This window comes from Tympanuchus pallidicinctus, unplaced genomic scaffold (genome assembly GCF_026119805.1).
Source record: "Tympanuchus pallidicinctus isolate F22 unplaced genomic scaffold, pur_lepc_1.0 scaffold8, whole genome shotgun sequence".
NCBI classification, from domain to species: Eukaryota; Metazoa; Chordata; class Aves; order Galliformes; family Phasianidae; genus Tympanuchus; species Tympanuchus pallidicinctus.
The window spans coordinates 19372206-19377818 of record NW_026294802.1 but is presented as its reverse complement, the minus strand read 5'-3'; the positions used below and the strand labels follow the sequence as shown (position 1 = coordinate 19377818).

At 43.8% G+C, this 5613-nt stretch overlaps 1 non-coding gene across 1 annotated transcript; it reads left to right on the top strand.

Moving 5' to 3' along the window:
- The first annotated feature begins 3526 nt into the window (after positions 1-3526).
- Positions 3527-3598, top strand: TRNAM-CAU (transfer RNA methionine (anticodon CAU)). The gene has a single exon. It is a non-coding gene; the product is annotated as a tRNA-Met (tRNA).
- Positions 3599-5613: the final 2015 nt, after the last annotated feature.

Below are 5613 nucleotides of genomic sequence, written 5' to 3'. Positions count from 1 at the left end.
ATTACAGCCAAACAAATTATGTGGGTTTTTCCCCCCTACTAAATTTCATCTTATTTTCCCCCCAGGGTACTTCTCCAATTTGTGAAGATCATTTTGATTTATAATCCTGTCCTCCAAAACGCTTGAAGCCCCTCCCAGCCTCGTGTCTGCCAGTGCTCACTGCAAACAATAACCCCAGGAGACTTCTGAACACAGCTGTTAAATGTTGAATTTATGCTGAGCTGCATCACCTTGGGGCAGTTTCTAAAAGTATTTCACCTTAGCAGATTAAGAGGCTTTAAGAACATTGAAAAAGTAAAGAGTTTATTTACTGCTTCTCTTCAAAAGGAGACTAATCTGGGCAAGCAAACCGTGGTAATCCAGAGCAGTCCTGTCTGGACTGTATTTCTTCCCGCTCTTCCCTTGTGAAAAAGCAAGCTTCTTGCTTTGCTCTTTGAGCCACTGTCTGGCTTCCACATAGTTCTGTAAAAAATGTAATTCTTGAACTGTCTTTCTGAATCCAGGCCTAACTGTGTATGCCTTGTCTTCTAATTTATTATGTTTTTTTAACATAATGATGATTCAAAGGCTTTTTGTGCGTGTTATATGTTCTTAGAAATACGGAAGGAAGGAAGGAAGGAAGGAAGGAAGGAAGGAAGGAAGGAAGGAAGGAAGGAAGGAAGGAAGGAAGGAAGGAAGGAAGGAAGGAAGGAAGGAAGGAAGGAAGGAAGGAAGGAAGGAAGGAAGGAAGGAAGGAAGGAAGGAAGGAAGGAAGGAAGGAAGGAAGGAAGGAAGGAAGGAAGGAAGGAAGGAAGGAGGGAAGGAGGGAAGGAGGGAAGGAGGGAAGGAGGGAAGGAAGGAAGGAAGGAAGGAAGGAAGGAAGGAAGGAAGGAAGGAAGGAAGGAAGGAAGGAAGGAAGGAAGGAAGGAAGGAAGGAAGGAAGGAAGGAAGGAAGGAAGGAAGGAAGGAAGGAAGGAAGGAAGGAAGGAAGGAAGGAAGGAAGGAAGGAAGGAAGGAAGGAAGGAAGGAAGGAAGGAAGGAAGGAAGGAAGGAAGGAAGGAGGGAAGGAAGGAAGGAAGGAAGGAAGGAAGGAAGGAAGGAAGGAAGGAAGGAAGGAAGGAAGGAAGGAAGGAAGGAAGGAAGGAAGGAAGGAAGGAAGGAAGGAAGGAAGGAAGGAAGGAAGGAAGGAAGGAAGGAAGGAAGGAAGGAAGGAAGGAAGGAAGGAAGGAAGGAAGGAGGGAAGGAAGGAAGGAAGGAAGGAAGGAAGGAAGGAAGGAAGGAAAAAAGTGGAAGAAAGAAAGAGAGAAAAAGGTAAACAAGGATAGAGAAAGGGAGCAAGGAAGCATGGAAGGGAGGAAAGGTGGGAATAAGAAAGGAAAAAAGAAAGGGAAATAGAGTAATTGACTAGTAGACTCTTAATTGCAAATGCGGACACAGTGAAAAGACTGGAAACTGGCTTTCAAAATAGTATCCCAGTTTGCTGTATTCAGGGTACAACCAGAAACTGCAATCTCTTCTGGGTGAATTTGTTGCTGAACCCTCAGAGAGAACCACCATTCAGGTCCTTTTCAGAATTAACACAGTGAACAGAAACAGGAGAAGAAAAAACTGTGTATTTCAAGCAAAATCCTTACAAATTAGGGGGATTGCCTCTGTTTCTTTAGAGCCACCATTGTTTAATAGCATCCAAGAAAATGCAAGCTCTGTATTTAATGCACGGAACTAATGAAAAACAATTAAAATTGTAATTAAAATGATTGATTCCCTGTTCTCAGGTGGCAACATTATTGCACATCTTGGGTCTTTCTATTGGCCCAAAGGGGAAGTATTGAGGAGATAATTCAGCAAAAACTCCCTTTATAGCCTCTGGACACAGACCTGAAAGTTGTCTTTGTTATTTCACTAGGTTAATTAACTTGACTAGCTTAATTAAAGAGTTTTTCATTAAAATGAATGAAAAGACAACTAAGTACACCTTGTCACATCGACACTGTTTTTTAGAATAAAATCTGATGGAAGATTGTTGATATCCAGAAAATACTCAAAAACATTCTCTAAAGAAATTGCTTTTTGTGTGTGTGCGTGTGTGCGTGTGCCAAGTTTGTCTTTCCCTCTGTTGTCTGTTTTGACTCCTCTTAGACTTCCATAGAAGAAAAAAAAAGTGCAGCTTGGAAAGTGAAGTCCTTGAGTACTGATTACCCTGCAGCGCTGCACCAGTTTGTCAGCCCCTGACATCCTGTTTCCACGAGAAAGTCTCCAGGACACAAACGAAAAGGAGGAAATGAGAGAGATGATAAGCAATCACAAGAATGATGACTAAGGAGTTAAGCTTGGGTCAGCTTTCACCTTTCCTGAGAGACGCCTTTCCGAAAAACAGCTATGGAGGCAGCAAGGTGAGAATGTCTATGGAAGGGTCCAGCACCGAGAGTGAGAGATCACGGCTGGGCTGAGTGCCAGAAAATTTTCATGTTCCCCTCTGAGCTGAGTTGGCACTTCTCATTGACTTCCCATGCACCTACAGTTGTGAAGTTATTCTTTTTTCTGATTTCATATTTTTTTATGATAAGTCGTAACTACTGTGATCTTTAACTTTGAGAAGTGATATCATTGTTCTTCTTTCATCAACAATACTTCAAAATTCCAAGGTCAGTACAGGAGAGAGGTATCATACCTAAACAGGTGCTTGGATACACAGACCCTTAAAACAAGAATTTGTAAAAAAAACATTTTGTTTTCTATGATGAAATCAACTTTAATTCCATGAATCTCCATGTATCAGTTATCTAGCACCAGTGTATTGCTTACATGTTTAATTATAAAAGCCCAAGATGCTTTTATGCAGACGTGCTGAGCCTCTCTCTCACAGAGCCTGTGGAGGCTTTTTTCCAAGTGTCCTGCAGAAGCAGATTCAGTGCGCTGTCATCTCTGAGACCACACACTGGGAATTAAAGGATGTGATGTCAGTGTTACAGCGCAGAAGTGAGTGTTTGGAATGTGATTGGAGGCTGGTAGATCCAACTGATGTCAGTGGGTCTACCATCAAGCAACAGTAACAGCTCCTGTCATCCATGAATGTCAGGGTAAGAGGAGGAATACTTGTGCTCTTTGGAAACTATAAATAATTAAGGTCTGTTGCTTCATGTGTAACAGCCATTGGCAACTTTTTCTTCAGGCTAATTCCTGTTTGCTACAGCAGAATATTTCTGTAATCTGGTGCAATTTCCTAGTGACATCTTTGTCAAATCACAAAATTCTGGCTGCGACCAGATTAACAATCGCAACCAAAAGCCAGAGCTATAAATAAAAGTCAGCATGCTTATACACATCTGCAGAGAGATTGCACAAAATTGATATAATTTGGGGAAATCAGAGACAAGAGCAGTGGGAATACATAGTACTTGACCAGTTCGGAACCTGTTCTGAACCCTGAGCAGCTCCAGGTGTGAAAATGCTATGACGACTCTTGCACCAACCCTGTAATTAAAGTGGAGATGACAGTTCTTTAAAGCAGCCATTCATTTTGCTTGCTTCTGAGGAAGATTATAACAGCAGAGTGGCGCAGCGGAAGCGTGCTGGGCCCATAACCCAGAGGTCGATGGATCGAAACCATCCTCTGCTAGGGTGTGTTTTTTGGGCAGCGAGCTGGCTGGACTGATCAGCAATGCTTTAAACTAGATTCTATGGGGGAGGGAGATGTACTTCTAAGTAACAGAGAAGAGACAGAGAACACTGTCACTTCAGGAAGCAGCAGGGAAAAACTTCAAAACTTCCATAGGAATGAGGGAGTGCTCCTCTAAGAAGATAACGCAGCTATCAGCATTCAATCACCAATGCTGTAAGAGTGTAATCCTGAAGTGGCTCTGCACCAATGCACACTGCGCAGGACATAAGCAGGAGGAGTTGGAAACCCGGTGCAAGTTGAAAACTGTGACCTAATTGCTATCATGAAAATGTGGTGGGATGAAAAGCACAACTGCAACGCTTCAGTCAAGGGTTAGAAGGTTTGCAGAAGCAGTAGGCAAGGAAAAGAAGGGGAGGGAAGTTGCCCTCTATGTTAGGAAGTGGATTGCAAAAAGCTGCCTCTGAGAAACTGCTCCAAATACGTTGGGAGCCTGTGGATTAAAATCAAGGACCAACCCAATAAAGGGCATCTGGTGGTGGGAGGGCTACTACCTGACCAGGGGGAGCCTGTGGATGGAGGCCATCTTGCTTCAATTAAGAAAAGCGTTGTGCTCTCATGCTGACGAGGAATTACGACCATCCCAGATGTCTACTGGAAAAACAACACGGTGGCTGCAAGCAACCCAGGATTCCACTGAGGATAAATTCCTCGTTCAGGAATTGCACTGACTAACCAGAGGTGAAGTGCTACTGGACCTGGTGCTCACCAGTGCAGAGGACATCACTGAGGAGGTTAAATTTGGGTGCAGTCAGTGCTGTAGTGACCAAATCCTGGTTGAGTTTGTGATCTCAAGGAATATGGCATTTGAAGACTTTTCTAGGACTTGAAGGTTCTCATTAATGGAATGATCCAGGCTTTTCAAATGCAACCAGGTGAATTTTTTTTTAGTTCAAAATCTGTATTTCTAAAAAGGTTTTGCTAAACTTATCTATCAAAGATTGTCTGTAAATCAGTTAGGTTTACAGTTAGGTGTAAGGTTTGTTAGAAACAAATAGGTGAGGACAAAAGAGAGCAAGGAAAGCAAGTCAGAGTTCGGGAAATCTTAAAGAATTAGGCAGACAGTCACTCTGCAAATATCTGTGCTGATGGAAGGCAGCTGTTATTGTGTTTCTGTGATGGGGCACTCAACAAAAACTCAATGAATCTTTAATACAAAGATAAATTCGGAAACAAGCAAGGCACCTGTAAAATGGATGTGTGCATTTCACTCAGCCTTTCTTCACATCAACAAACATTACCAAACTCCTATCCACACTCTTTGGGAAGGTCACCATTTTCTTTACCACTTCTAGGCCCATATTCAGCTGTTTACCACCACAACTATCAGCCTGAGTTCATCAGCCCTCGAGGTCTAGCAGAAGAAATACTTGCAGAATCACAGAATCACCAGGGTTGGAAAAGACCCACAGGATCACCCAGTCCAACCACCCACCCATCACCAATAGTTCTCACTAATCCATGTCCCTCAACACAAAATCCAAACATTCCTTAAACACCTCCAGGGTTGGTGACTCCACCACCTCCCTGGGCAGCCCATTCCACTGCCTGACCACTCTTTCAGATAAGCAGTATTTCCTAACGTCCAGCCTGAATCTCCTCTAGTGCAGCTTGAAGCCATTCCCTCCAGTTCTACCACTAGTTACATGAGAGAAGAGGCTGACCCCCAGCTCACTACAACCTCCCTTCAGGCAGTTATAGAGAGCAACAAGGTCTCCCCTGAGCCTCCTCTTCTCCACACTGAACAATCCCAGCTCCTTCAGCTGCTCCTCACAAGCCCTGTGCTCCAGACCCCTCACCAGCTTTGTCGCCCTTCTTTCAATCCGCTCCAGGGCCTCAGTATCTTTCTTGCAGTGAGGGGTCCAACACTGGACACAGTACTCGAGGAGCAGCCTCACCAGAACTGAGTACAGGGGGACAATCACTGCCCTACTCCTGCTGGCAGCACCATTTCT